This window comes from Trichosurus vulpecula, chromosome 2 (assembly GCF_011100635.1).
Source record: "Trichosurus vulpecula isolate mTriVul1 chromosome 2, mTriVul1.pri, whole genome shotgun sequence".
Classification (NCBI taxonomy): domain Eukaryota; kingdom Metazoa; phylum Chordata; class Mammalia; order Diprotodontia; family Phalangeridae; genus Trichosurus; species Trichosurus vulpecula.
The window spans coordinates 92,456,537-92,472,493 of NC_050574.1; the positions used below are offsets into that span (position 1 = coordinate 92,456,537).

The 15,957-nt window shown below is 38.8% G+C and overlaps 1 protein-coding gene across 3 annotated transcripts in view; it reads right to left on the reverse strand.

The window, feature by feature from the left end:
* LOC118838460 (probable small intestine urate exporter) overlaps positions 1-15,703 on the reverse strand; it is a 73,423-nt gene extending 57,720 nt beyond the window's left edge. The window contains exon 1 of one of the 3 annotated variants that reach the window (XM_036745768.1): positions 15,646-15,703. The gene's annotated coding sequence lies outside the window, so the exon portion shown is untranslated. Of the gene's footprint in view, positions 1-14,698; positions 14,795-15,645 lie in introns of those variants that run through there. The other 2 variants (XM_036745767.1, XM_036745769.1) reach the window with 2 other exon arrangements.
* Positions 15,704-15,957: the final 254 nt, after the last annotated feature.

Below are 15,957 nucleotides of genomic sequence, written 5' to 3' on the forward strand. Positions count from 1 at the left end.
CAGCATTTCTTGTGCCTAGGAAAATCTTCAGAGCACTTTGATTGTGACTGTACAAGCATAATCAAAAAAGATTAAAAGATCTTAGAATTGATCTATGCACTAGCTTAAAAGAAAAGCAAAAAATTTATAATAAGGAGGATTGAAGAAAAATTTGTAATACTAGTAACTCCTTTTTTACAAGTGGCAGTTCAGCAAAGCAAAATAGCTTTCAGCTGAAAAGACAGTTGCCAGTACTTAAATTCTTGATAGTTCTTTTACTCTCTTAAAATGGATTAAACGCATAAATAAGAATCAGCCTCAGGGACCTCCTTTGTATAAATCATTAGGCATAAACTGGTCAACCATACTGACACTATGATTAGTAGCAGGTTCCCTGAGGCTGTCATGAGCGTGGTGTTGTGATAGCAGTCTGGAAAGCAAGGGCTACTAATTGAGAAGCCATAGACCATCAAAAGGACACCAGTAGGCTTTTCTTGGCTTTATTAGATACCTGAGCCAAGAACCAGGTGTGTGAGTAGGGTCCTGAGGAAGCCACGCCTTCTTGGTCAGGTAAACTGAGTTATAGTATAGAGCAAGGGTTGAAGGATTCAGCCAAAGCAAATGACCCCATGGAAAGAAATTCCCAAGGAATAAAACCCTAGTAGGAGGCTTTGCCCTCTAAAGCAGTCCTGAAGACCATGCCTCTATATAATTGGCCATAGCAACCTACAGTAATCTGAAAGGAGAAATCCTTGAATTCCATGTCTTGACTGAGACAGTGGGAAATGCTCCACAGAGGTCTATTGCTCTCTTCTATGAGAACACTACTTTAAGACCACTTTTGACAGCTTCTTAATACATATACTCCTAAAGCCATTTGTGACCATTACTCCTGGTTTCCCATTTTATAAATACCCCTTTATGGGTAGCAATGAGGGCAGCAGTAGTATTCCTATGGGTACTCCTTGGGAAAAACTCCTTGAATCCTGGAATCAAGGAAAACCGCCAGTTAAGCCAGGAATAATGAAAGTCTGCACTATTAAACTAAGTAACTTTTGATCTGAGGCTGCTTGAGATTTATCTGATGAACTACTTTGACTTAAGTTTAACAATTTTGATGATTGCATCTTACAAAAATTAAAATTAGGATTCTTTCTTAGCTGAGTGCCTGATATATAAAGATTATTTGTACAGTGGTGTCTTTATATGAGATTGTGTCAAGAAGTTCATGTTAGGTCTGTTCTGCTAATGAACCCTGCCCTTTTAGTATCTGGGAGTCAGTGTGGTGGATTTCCAGGCCACGACAGGCCTGGAAGGTCGACATGAAGGATCTATTGTGCCTAGCTGGGAGATAGCAGAGTGCATGGGCTACACTCGGACATAGCAGAGTGGAATTGAATCACCCCGGCAGCAGCAGTGATTCCCAAAACTCTCAGGTCAAGACAGGAGTCTCTCAGAACTAGGTGAAGGAGAAACACAGGGTCTGCAGCAGCAGCTACTCCTAGGGATATCAGCCCACAGACTAAATTTATGAAAGTCACATACTTGAACTTTCAGGAGCCATGACAGCAGAGTAAACTGTAAGTGCTCACACTGCCCCCCTTGTTGACCTTGAAAAACCTAGAGAATATTGCCCCAGGAAAAATCCTGGAATAGTGGAATACAGCAGTCTTTTAGCTCAGGAGGCTAGGGAGATCAATGGGAAGGGTCCCTCTTGTTGTAACTAAAGGGGTCTGGTACAGGACCAGAGGCATTCAAGCAAGCCCCACCTCATCAGACCAGCAAGAGATCCTAAACTGGGAGTGGGGGTGGGGTTGGGAGAAGCCAGCAAATTCCAGCACTAGGACTCCAGGCATGCCTGCGCACAGCCAGGGGAATTGGCAGACATCAGTGCTGGCATCCTCCAGTGGCTGAGCCTCTCCAGTCCTAGGGGAGAAGGCGACCTGCAGCAGCCAGACCACTCCTCCCTGACACCTAATTCTGTGAGCTTCAGTGTAACCCCAGTGAAACTCAGAAACACCAGGCCCCTACATGATCTGATGCTGGGTGAGGGTAGCAGAACCAGGAAAACATTGTACACAACCACAGATAAATTGCTTCTATGATGACTAACTTTGAAAGACTTTCTGTTTGCAGCAATATAAAGTTCAAAGACAGCTCCAAAGGACTCTACATCCAGAGAAAGAATTACAGAGTCTGAATGCAGACGGAGGCAAACTATTTGCTCTCTTTCTTTTTTTTTTCTTTTTTCTCTCTTCTTTTTTGGTTTTGCTTCTTCTTTCTCATGATTCATTCCATTGGTTATAATTCTTCTTTACAACTAGACTATTGTGTAAATAAGTTTAATGCAAAAGTATGTGTAGAACATATATCAGATTCCATGCTGTACTGGGGGGAGGGGAGAGGGGAGAGAGGGGGAGAAAATTTGGAACTCAAAAACTTGTAGAACCAAGTGTCGTAAACTAAAAATAAAAATGTATTTAATAAAAAAAAGGAAAAAAAAAACACCAGGCCTCAACACACATCAGCCAGCTCCAGCTCAGTACCAGGTAAGCTACAGCATTATTTAGCTTCTAGCTGACAGAACCAGAGTCTAAAGCACACAAAGCCAGTAATGTGAACCCTAGCTCCCAGGACAGGAGGCATGGGAGAGAGCCTCCTGTGCCCCAGAAGCAGAGATCCCTTTTAAAAGTCAGGAAAAAGAAGATGGCGGCTGGTAAGCACGGACTAGAGTGAGCTCCGTACCCGAGTCCCTCCAAAAACCTATAAAAATGGCTCTGAACCAATTCTAGAACGGCAGAACCCACAGAACAGCAGAGGGAAGCAGGGCTCCATCCCAGGACAGCCCGGATAGTCTCTGGGTGAGCTCTATTCCACACGGAGCTGGGAGCTGGGAGCTGGGAGCTGGGAACGGAGTGGAGCAGAGCCCAGCCTGAGCGGTGTGGACGATCCAGTCCAGAAGCCGGGCGGAGGGGGCCCTAGCGCCCTGAATACGTGAGCAGTTACCAGACCCCTCGACCCACAAACACCAAAGACTGCGGAGAAGGTTAGTGGGAAAAGCTGCGGGAGTGGAAGGAGTTCGCGGTTCGGCTTCCAGCCCCGGGGGCAGCGGAGGTGGGGCAGCTACAGCTGTTGTTACTTCCGGCTCCAGGCCCACCTGGTGGGGGGAAATAAGTGGCGGATCACAGCAGGGGTGCACAGCCTGCCGAAGATCTGAGCCCAGTCTGGACTGGGGGTCCTTGGGGAAGGAGGAGTGCGGCTCTGACAGAGCTGGCACCTCCCCCCCAAACGTAGAACATAGAACTCTGTAATCTACAAGCAGTCATACCCCACTGAAAAACTCAAGGGTCAAGTTAGTTGGTTGGGAATATGGCCAGGACGCGAAAACGCGCCCAGATTCAGTCTCAGACTTTGGATTCTTTCTTTGGTGACAAAGAAGACCAAAACATACAGCCTAAAGAAGACAGCAAAGTCATAGAGCCTACAACCAAAGCCTCCAAGAAAAACATGAACTGGCCCCAGACCATAGAAGAACTCAAAAAGGATTTGGAAAAACAAGTTAGAGAAGTAGAGGAAAAATTGGGAAGAGAAATGAGAAGGATGCGAGAAAACCATGAAAAACAAGTCAATGACTTGCTAAAGGAGACCCAAAAAAATACTGAAAAATACACTGAAGAAAACAACACCTTACAAAATAGACTAACTCAAATGGCAAAAGAGCTCCAAAAAGCCAATGAGGAGAAGAATTCCTTGAAAGGCAGAATTAGCCAAATGGAAAAGGAGGTCCAAAAGACCACTGAAGAAAATACTACTTTAAAAAAAAAAAAGTCAGGAAAAAGGCAACCACCATGAATAAGAAACAAACTAGAAAAGTAAAGACCATAGAATGGGGACAGGGAAGATCAAAATACAAATTCAAAAGAGGACAGCATTGACACTATACCCACATCTAAAACCTCAAAAGGGAAGATTAACTGGTCTCAAGCCCAGAAAGAATTCTTGTAAGAGCTCAAGAAGGAAGTTAAAAAGCCAAATTAGAGAGGTAGAAGTAAATTTGACCAATGATTTTAAAAATACAATTGACAAAATGAAAAAAAAATTCACTTAGGAGAACAACTCTTTAAAAAGCAAAATTGGCCAAATAGATAAGGAGGCACAAAGCCTATCTGGAGAAAATAACTCCTTAAAAGGAAAAATTGACTAAATGGAAAAGGAGGTACAAAAGCTAACTGAAGAAAATAATATGTTAAAAATTAGGATTGGGCAAGTAGATACTAATGACTCTATGAGAAATCAAGAATCAGTCAAACAAAATCTAAAAAATGAAAAAATAGAATGAAATGTAAAATATCTCATTGGAAAAACAACTGACCTGGAAAATAGATCCAAGAGAGAAAATCTAAGAATTATTGGTCTACTGGAAAGCCACGATGAAAAAAAGAGCCTGTACAGTATCTTCTAAGAAATCATCAAGAAAAACTTCCCTGAGATACTAGAACCAGAGGGCAAAATAGTCATTGAAAGAATCCACCATCACCTCCTGATAGAAATCCCAAATTGAAGATGACAAAGAATAGTGTAGCCAAATTTCAGAATTATCAGGTCAAGGAGAAAATATCACAAGCAGCCAAAAAAAAATCCAATTCGAATATCAAGGAACTACAGCCAGTCACACAGGCTCTTGCAGCTTTGACATTAAAAGATAGGAGGGATTGGAGTATGATATTCCGTGAGGCAAAGGAGCTTGGACTACAACCAAGGATCAACTACCCAGCAAAACTGAGCATAATCTTTCAGGCAAGGTGATGGACATTCAATGAAGTAATGGATTTCCAGACCTTCCTGATGAAAAGACCAGAGCTCAATGGAAAATTTGATCTTCAAATGCAAGACCCAAGAGAGGCATAACAAGGTAGACAGGAAAAAATAGAAAACAATCTTGTCATTCAATAAGGCCAAACTGTTGTACCATTAAGGCAATAAACACAACATCTATGATGTTTGTGATTATGCCTGTATAGTTCTGTATCACAGGATATGAGAGATCCTCCATATAGAAGGCAGAAGTAAAACATTTATTGAAACACCAGAGGATCAAATCCCCAAACCAATGACTCCAATTCAACATAGCAATTATATCCCAAAACTAGTAAGTCCACTTCATCATAACAGCAAAGAACTTAAAGCACAACATCACAGCAGGGACTGAAGTCACTCTGTAACCTACCCCTCTGCTGGGGCCTCCCTTTAAACACTCATGAATCCTGACTGTATGTTTGCCTGCATTCTCTCCCGACTCAGTTCTCTGGTCTCCGAAGCCCCCTGGTTTCCACCCCTCACTCTGCACTCTCTCTGCAGCTCTGTCAACTCAGAGTCTTTGCTCATTCTCCTTTGGCTGAATTCTGAATTCTGGCTTCTCTGCTGACTCCTGAATTCTCACTCCTTAATGGCTGTCTTCTGGGTATATACTCTTTCTAGGGCCTGAGGGCTTCACATTAGCAAAATAGTGTAGGCCTGGGACTTCATACCTAGTAAGTAGAGGGTATCAATCAAGCCTCTCCTGATAAGCTTCCCTTAACTGGCTCCACCTGAGAAGCTTCGCTTGACTAGCTCCACCTGAGGCCTGTTGAATGGGCAGGGAAGATCTTTAATCACATTAACAACACAACTGTTTATATTCCTATATGGGAGGATGATATTTGTTAATCTTGAGAAATGTATATTTATTACAACATTTAAAAGGCATATACATAGATAGAGGGTGTGGGTATAAATTAACTGATATGATGATAAAAACCTAACTAAGGGATGCAAAGGAATTGTAATGGGAGAAGAGGAAAGGAAGAAGCAAAAAAGGGTAAATTATATCACATGAAAAGGCACAAGAATATATTGTAGTAGAGAGAAAGAAGGGTGGGAGATGAGCATTGTTTCAGCTTTACTCATCAGATTTGATTCAAGGAGGGAATAACATACTCTGTTAAGTATACAAATCAAACATGCCCTACAGGCAGTAGGAAGGGAAAGGGGAAAGAAAATGGAGGAGTGGTTAGAAGGGAGGGAAGAAGTAGTAAGGAAAAAAGGAAAGAAATGGGAGGGGGGCTAACAGGAGGGAGGTAAGGGTCAAAAGCAAAACTCTTTTGAGGAGAAGAAGTAAAAAGTAAGAGCATAAATGTGTGGGAAATAGGATGGAAAGAAAGACACAGATAGTAATCATAACTGTGAATGTGAATGGGATGAACTCCCCCACAAAGCTGATTGAAGAATGGATTAAAAACCATAGTCCCACAATATTTTGTTTACAAGAAACACATTTGAAGCAGGGGGATACATATAAGGTAAAGGTAAAAGGCTGGAATAGAATATACTATGCTTCAACTGAAGTAAAAAAAAGCAGGGATAGCAATCCTAATCTCAGACAAAGAAAAGCAAAAATAGATCTAATCAAAAGAGATAAGGGAGGAAACCATATCCTGCTAAACCATAGACAATGAAGTAACATCATTACTAAACATATATGCACCAAGTGGTATAGCATCCAGATTCTTAGAGGAGAAGTTAAGGGAATTACAGGAAGAAGTAGACAGCAAAACTATACTAGTGGGGGACCTCAACCCCTCCCCTCTCTGAACTTGATAAATCTAACCTCAAAATAAACAGGAAAGAATTTAAGGAGGTGAATAGAATTTTAGAAAATGTAGATATGATAGACCTCTGGTGAAAACTGAATGAGGATAGAAAAGAATATACATTTTTCTCAGCAGCATATGGCACATACACAAAATTTGTCCATGTACTAGGGCATAAAATCCTCACAATCCAGTGCAGAAAGGCAGAAATAGTCAATGCATGCTTTTCAGATCATGATACAATAAAAATTATATGTTATAAAGGGCCATGGAAAGATAGACTAAAAATTAATTGGAAACTAAATAATCTAATCCTAAAAAATGAGTGAGTCAAACAATAAATCATAGAAACAATCAATAGCTTCATTCAAGAGAATGACAATAATGAGACAACAAATCAAAATTTATGGCATGCAGAAAAGTGGTTCTAAGGGGAACTTTTATATCTCTAAATACTTACATGAATAAAATAGAGAAAGAGGAGATCAATGAATTTACTGTGCAATTGAAAAAGCTAGAAAAAGGACAAATTGAAAATCCCCAATTAATTACCAAATTAGTAATACTGATAACCAAAGGAGAGATTAATAAAATTGAAATAAAGAAAATTATTGAACTAATAAATAAAACTAAGAACTGGTTTTATGAAAAAAAACAATAAATTGGATAAGTCTCTAGTCAATTTGATTTAAAAAAAGAAAGAAGAAAACCAAATTACCAGTATCAAAAATGAAAAGGGTCAATTTACCTCCAAAGAAGAGGAAATTAAAACAATAATTAGGAATTATTTTGCCCAATTGTATGGCCATAAATCTGACAGTCTTAAGAAAATGGATGAATATTTACAAAAATATAAATCACCCAGATTAACAGAAAAGGAAGTAAAGTACTTAATCCTATTTCAGGAAAAGAAATTGAACAAGCCATAAATGAACTCTCTAGGAAAAAACGTCTAGGGCCAGATGGATTTACAAGGGAATTAACAATTAATTACAATACTTTATGAACTGTTTGGGAAAACAGGTGAAGAAGGAGTTTAACCAAATTATTTTTATGACACAAATACGGTACTGATACCTAAACCAGAAAGAGTCAAAACATGGAAAGAAAACTATAGACCAATTTCCCCAAAGAATATGGATGCAAAAATTTTACATAAAATATCAGCTAAAAGATTACAGCAACTTATCTCAAGAATAATACACTATGACCAGGTAGGATTTGTTCCAGGAATGCAAGGTTAGTTCAGTATTAGAAAAACTATCAGCATAATTGATCATATCAACAATAAAACTAGTAGAAATCACATGATTATCTCAATAGATGTAGAAAAAGCTTTTGACAAAATACAACACCCATGCCCACTAAAAACACCAGAAAGCATAGGAATAAATCAAGCCTTCCTTAAAATTATAAAAAGCATCTACCTAAAACCATCAAGCATTATTTGTAATGGGGATAATCTAGATGCATTTCCAATAGGAATGAGGTGAAACAAGGATGTCCATTATCACCACTGTTATTCGATTTGGCACTAGAAATGTTAGCTTTCACAATAAGACAAGAAAAAGAAATTGGAGGAATTAGGACAGCCAAAGAAGAAACTAAGTTATCACTCTTTGCAGATGATATGATGACATACTTAGAGAATCCTAGAGAAACTAGCAAAAAACTACTTGAAATAATAAATAACTTTAGCAAAGTTGCAGGATATAAAATAAACTCACATAAATCTTTGGCATTCCTATATGTTACAAATAAAGCCCAACAGAGATAGAAAGAGATAGCAAGAGATAGAAAGAGAAATTCAATTTAAAGTTACTGTCAATTGCTATAATAGAAGCAGCAAAGCAGCTAACATCAGCAGCAGCCCTTGTTGGCCAAGAAGGTCTTGTAAATTGAGCATTACAAGACCCACCATAAGACTCTAATGATCCACCTGATCATACTAGGCTAAACTAGGCAAGCTAAACAAACAATACTTAGGGGAATGGAAGCATGTGCAATATGCTCTGTTAATTGGAATAAATTTCAAGAGACCCTTCAAGAAGAAGATGAAACTCCCCATTGTTTATGTGATAAACTTTGTAAGAGTAACAAATGCTATGCCAAATTAGATCCTATAAACCCAAGAGTTCCCAGAATTCTTAAATCTGCCTTATATTAAGTGATCACTGCCAGAAATTTGTACTTACCTCCATAAGAACTGCTTTGGGAGGCATGAGAAGACTGTAGGCAAACTTAGAAGCTAAGTGCCTGGTAACTTTATGAAGGAAGGGACAAAGAAGTGAAAAATCCAAAAGAAAAATCTAAAAAGAAAACTCATTTGATTTTATCTACTGTCCAGTTGGTCCTAGCTCTAAGCCATGAAACACCAGTGTGTTTTTACTGTTATAAAAAGGAGCATTTCTGTATGGAATATATGAACAGAAAATGAGATCTACATTTTAAGAATAGAGAAGGTCTTACAAGTCCTCAATTTCCAAATAACAATTGTTTTGTAAGATCTCAAAGATAGTCTTAGGCATGAAAGCATAAGGGAGAGATAGGACAGTTAATCTGTTGGGACAAGACTTATTATGAAAATTAAGAGCTACTACCTCATGCCTTCTCGGTAATTCTTTGTCTTTACATCTCCCAGATTATTTTTGGTCTATGTTACCTATACTGAAAGACTTCGCCAATGATGATGAGAATCCTTCTTTCCTGTATTGTCTTACACTACCCTGACAAAGGCCAAATGAGAGTCCCAGTATCCTGGCAGACATTCCTGACTCTTTATGGGCCAATTCATCTTATGATGAGTCTCTTAAATCCACTGTTACAATTACTACTAAAAGAAGATTTCCACCATCTATACCTCAGAACCTTTTGTTTCAAGAAATTATTAAAGGAGTCCCCCCTACTATTGATTCTCTTGGAAAACAAGATATTATTTTCCAGGTAAGCCTTTTTTAATAGTCCTATTTTGCTTGTTAAGAAAGCTAAGCCAGGTCCAGACAGAACACCTGTTTATCGATTTGTACAGGAACTGTGCACTGTTATTACTTATGTTGTACCTAGACATCTAATGGTACTTAACTGTACCATTATTGTCTCTTCTTTTTCTTGAGGCTACCCATTTTACAATTAAAGACTTGTCCTCTGCTTTCTTTAGTATCCTCATTCAGCCAGATATCCAATGCCAATTCACCTTCACCTGGAGGAATATAAAGTGGATTTGGACTTGTCTGCCTCAAGAGTTATGTGGAAAACCTTACCATGTTTTCCCAGCTCTTACAACAGGATTTAGCATTCATTACCTCCAAGGGCTTGACTTGGGTCCTGTGTATAGATGATCTCCTATTATCATCACCCACACCTGACATTTGCAGAGAAGGATAGCCAGTATCTTCTTCTTCAACTCCATCAAAGGGTCATAAAGTCTCTGAGACAAAGGTATGGTGGTGCCTCCCTCAGGGGGAATATCTTGGTTTTATTTTATCTACTGGTAATCATCCTGTTTCCCCTAAGCAGCTATCTGTTTCAAAGACCAGGAAGCAATTGTGAGCTACCATGGGAGCTGCCAGGTACTACAGGGAGTGGGTTATACCATTCAGTGAGGTTACTAAGCCTCTTACAGCTTTGATTGAGCTTTCAGTTCCAAAACCATTACAACTTGTGCCTGAGTATTTTGTTGTCCTTGCTGACCTCAAGAAAGTCTTATTGTTGGCACTTGCATTGGGACTCCCTGACTACAGCAAGCCTTTTATTCTTTTTGTCCATGAGCAGGGGGTAGGGCTGGCCTCTGGAGTCCTGACCCAAACTTTTGAATTCACTTCATGTGCAATAGACTATTATTCTACTCAGCTGGATTCTGTGGCCTCGGGCACTCCACCCTGTTCAAAGGTCATAGCTGCTACTACCTTTTAGAAGAAAAACCTAGCAATTTAGTGATGCAACCCCCTTTAATAGTGCAGTACCCTTATGAGGTTGAAGCTCTTTCATTTCATTATCAAACTCAGGCCTTTACAGATCAACAACTAGCAAGTTATGAAGTGACTTTGTTAGGGAAGGAAAATGTGATACTTGAGTATTTCTCTGTTCTTGGTTCAACAGCTCTCTACAACCTGCCCACTTCTAATGAACCTTTGCACAACTATGCTTCTATGGTGGACAAGGGAAAACAGCCCCACAGTGGCCCAACTCATACTCCCCTTCAGAGCTCAGACTATGTTCTATATATCGGTGATTCTTCCTTTCTGAGAGATGGTAATAACTATACTGGTGTAGCTGTGGTATCAGATCATTACACCATTTGGGCAGCCTTATTACCATCTAACCTCATTGCTCAAGATGTGGCCTCACACAACTTGAATTGGTGGCTCTGACTCAGCTATGCTGCCTTGCTGCTGGTAGCAGCATGACTTTTCACACAGATTCCTACTTTGCTTTGGGAGTCTATCCTGCTATTGAAATGCTTTGGCTAGAATAAGGGTTTCTTCTGTCTGCTATTCAGTTACCAGAGGCCCTTGCTATCATCCACTGCTCTGAGAACATTAATGACATTGATCCTGCTTCTCAAGGTATCCATAGTGCAGATGAAGTCCCAAAGTTAGCTGTTTTTAAAGGACTCTTTATTATGAATCCTTTGATGTTCAAACAATGAAACCCTCTCCCCTGCAGTGAGTTAAGGTCAAAAAATGGAGAAACCAATATAAAGCAAAACAGGTCTCTGCAGTGTGGGTGACTGAAGACTTCAGGCCACTCCTCCTCTGGAGTTTCTATTCCAGCTATGTCTTTTTGTTCATATTTGGGGAGTGGGGAGTGAACATGTTGATATGAAAGGAATTGTAGACACTCAAAAGAGGTTGGATAGCTCTAGGCATGAATCCAATTGTGGCCTCAATTTGAACAGGCTGTCCTTCTTGTGAAGCATTTAAGAAACATCCTTGCAGAGTCATAGCTTTTGGTAAATTCTCATTAGCTAATATACTTTTTGAACATTTGCAAATTGATTTCATGTGTGTGCCTTAAAATGCAATTCTAACAATAGGTTATGGTTGTAGGTGAAACAAAGCAAAGAGGAGAACATCAGACCACCCAAGGTGGGTCTTTTGGCTAAGACAAGACAGAGCTTGATCATGTAACATCATGAGCAAGTCTGTACAATTTAAACATTAACTGAAGGATAGTGATTTCGGATATGTAACTCCACAAACTCCAAGAAATCACTGGCTAAGTGTAATACCAATTAAGTTGGGACTTTTTTACTGTTTTAGAATGATAAATTAAGCATCTTTGATTGGGCCTTATTAGGTGCAAAGCTTCAGGCCCAAACCCCTATCTACTAGGTGCTAAGCCTATGTGGGCATGAAGCCGTCAGGGTCCTAAGAGGAGTTGCTAAGACTGGAGCCAATAGTAGGAGCCTGAGTTCTGGTGACTCAGATGATGTTTGATGACAGCTAAAGAGTGTATAAAAAGAGAGGACACAGCTATTTGCTGAGGCTCTCACTCCTGGAGGCATGGGATTCTGGGCAGCCTCTCTAAAAGCCTCCTGGGTCACCCACATGTTGATGGTGTCTTAGTAACTATGAACTGTATTTGGTCTGTTTATAATGTATGTTTGTAATTTGTTTGTATTTGCTCTGAAATTCAGGGTGCTGGCTTTTTCCCCTGAACTAAGCGAATGATATTTGTATGTTGGTTTGAAATAAAATTGTTAACCCCCTAACACTACTTTCCTTAGTAAAGCATATCAAAAGAACCTGCGTTGGCAGCATCTTTGTTATTGGGCTTGTGTTTCTCTTTCACCCCCATAACAGCTGCTAACCGAATTGTTGCAACACTAAGGTCTGAAAGTCATTCTCTCCCCCTGACGTTCAATTTATACAGGAACACCTAATTACTTCAGTAAATGTGAATGTAAGCTTTAGAGAGGTAATGAAATCACCAATGAACTTGAAAATACAGAATAGATGTGTGGCATTGTTATAGGCTCATAGATTCTTCAGGATATCAGCTTTTCCACAGTGAAGACTTGGGGCATTTACAGAATGCAGCCTAACGGACTCTCAAATGACCAAATGATTCAAACTATACCCTCCTAATATTAAAGAAAAAGGAAAAAAGAGAGGTCATATGAGCATATCACCTCCTCTCCTTTTCCTTTCCCAAAATGGAGCCATGGAATTCCCTAGAAATATTAAGCCCTAAACAAATTCTAATTCAACAAAAAGTTCTCAAGTACCTATTCTGAGCAAAGTACTTATTTTTTTCCAAAAAACAAAAACCCAAAAAGACAAAAACAAAAAACCAAACTGACAGTGTGATCGTGGAAAACTAACTTAACTTATCCATATCCCCAAGCAACTTTCTAAGACTAGAAGTTATAGAATCATTGCTAATATGCTTAATTGGAAAGAGCACATGGATATTCCAAACAGATGAAATCAGTGTAGGATGATGTGGAGTGATGAATTCCACACAGAGATTTTCCTACCTTAATGAAATCATGTACTCATATCACAGCACTCTCTTGCAAAAAAAAAGTTTTTAAATGTTTAAAGCACTGTTCTTGGTATTCCTGGAATACACTGTATAAATTGACTAAATACAGATAGGGAAGAGAGGAGCACCAGTTTAGAGGATTAGAAAATGTTTCATGAAGAAGGTATTGATTGACCTGAGTGTTAAAGGTGACTAAGGATTCTATGAAGTAGTTTTGAGGAGAAACTGCATTCCAGGAAGAGAGTACAAAGGCCAGGAAGAAGAACATGGAAAATCAAATGTGAGAAAAAGAGGGAAGACAAGTTTTGATGGATGGAGGAGTGTGGGAAGTATATAATGAAATTGTTAAGATAGGTTGGGATCAGATTTTGAAGGGCTTTAAAAATAATAAGGGAGTTTATATTTGGTCTTAGAGGGAACTGGAACCTAGTAGAGTTTGTTTGAGCAGGAGGATGAAATAATCAAATCTGCATTTAAGAAAAACCACATTGTTAGCCTTGTGGAAAATGGACAGGAATAGAGGGAGACCATTTATGAAGTCACCCCAACAGACCAGGGACAAAGTGATGAGAACCTAAACTACAGTGCTGGCTGTATCAGTAGAAAGAAGAGATTTTATATAAGGGATATTATGGAGATAGAAATCACAACATTTGGTAATGAACACACGAGCTTAGGAAGAATGGGAAACTAGAAGAATGTTGCTAACTTTGACAGAAACAGTGAAGTTTGGAAGAGAGATGAGTATATGGAGAAAGAGAACGAGTTCTGTTTTTGATGTGCTAAGTCTGAGATGTCTTAAACTTGATGTTATCCGAAACCAACATGTCTTCTCCCACTTCCATATATTTCCACAAGCCACCTTCATGACTGTTAGATATTGCCTTTTATCAAAATATCTTCCTTTAAGGCTTAGCATAGGTTCCAATTGTTTTGTGCAGCCTTCCCTGACTTCCACAGTTGAAAGTATTCTCTTCCTCCTCAAGGTTCCTAGGGCATTTTGTACAATGTTTTCTTTGTTCCATCACTCCTTACTTTTATTGGATCTATACATGCCATATTCTCCCCAACTCCAAGGGCAAAATGTAAGTTCCCTAAGGGAAAAGAATACTTCAATTCTTATATTTTTATCCTAATACATAGTACAGTACATGTTGAATAAATTTAAGTCTGTATTCTCTATGTAGACTTGACCATCATGTACACAAACCATCCAATCATTCATTCCACATTGTCTGTATTCTCTCAGAGAGTAAAATATAAAGACTCAATATTGGAGGTGACTATTAGTTATTCCAGTGGTTCTCAAAGTGTGGTCTGAGGATTCCTGGGGGTTCCTGAGACCTTATCAAGAGGTCTGCAAGGTTAAAAAATATTTCCTTAATAATATTAAGACATTTTAATTTCTGCACACACACGCACACATACACACACACACACACACACACACACACACACACACACACACACCCTCTTTGCCAGAAGATTTGTACTGCACTGGAATCAGTATAATCTTTGTTGGTGAGGACTGAGTATGGACAAGGCAATAATTCCCATTCCTTATAAATGAACACTTCAGAAAGAAAATATTAAAGACAAACCTGAGGGAGATTGACGCGTAGTTTCCTTCTTCACTGATGATGTTGTGATCATAAGGGATTCTAGAGTTTTGGCAAGTACTTTGTCATCTGACAAACTTCAGGTTTCATAAGAGATACTTTGCCCTGGATTTTCTAATGCAGGAAACTATGACTTGATTTTTCAGTTTAATTTTTAAAAGCACATGGTTTTCACAGGCAGCCTGAGATGGTCATTGATGAGCTTTTCTGACCATATTAGTGTATTACACTGATTATACTAATATTAATATACTTATACTAATATAGTATAATAAAATATAATATAATATACCATAATAAGATATTAATTATGGGATGTGATGTAATATCATATGTATCATATATCATATCAGACCTTTTCATATATATACATATATGTTTAAGAGGTCATTGAAATTTTGCCAAATGCAGTAAATAAATATTCTGAGAAATACAAATATTTAATTGGGGAAAGAACATATTAAAGTGGTTCCACATAATGGTGCCAATTAACCATTTAAGCGCTTTATTTAGTGCCTACCTCAGGTCATGTGGTGGGCTACCACTGTGAGACATGCAATCCCTTTTGATACAATGTAGCATTTTGGTATAACATGGCAATATCTGTGTCAGTATTCTTTTTTTCATCCCTCCATCTGATGACATCAACACAGAGGCAGCTTTCTATTCACATAAAAGAAAAAACAGATTCTAACTTGGCCTCTTCCTTTAATTTTCCCATGAGATAATTAAAAAGGTGTTTCTTGACCCTCCATAAAAGAAAGTGGAGAGAAGTGTAGAAATTTTCCCCCACCTATACTACTGTCCCCACATGGAAAAGGATTCAACTAGATGAATTTCTCTCTTGGCCCTGGTAGCATTTTTATTTTGTTTCCTTTCCTAAGTAGGTGAACTAATATCATTCTCAGGATAGATGTGCATAGACTTACAAGTGATCCTGTGATTTAGAGAAGTCTTGGGTCCCATAAGGTTGGAACTGGTTGGTGGCAGGGGAGATGATGGACAAAAACAAGCAGATTGATCAATGTCTGATTACTTTTTAGGCAGATGTGCAACCTGAGTTGTTTGGATATTGCAAAATTGAGGTGAAATAAACAATTCCTAACTAGTAGTCCTGAATATTGCTTTATGTTCTATTGAGTTTTAAGTATCATCCTACCAGTAGATTGTAATCATAGTCATAAGGTTAATGAATCCTACTTCAAGTCATTCTATTATTTGATGCCATGATTCCTTTATGT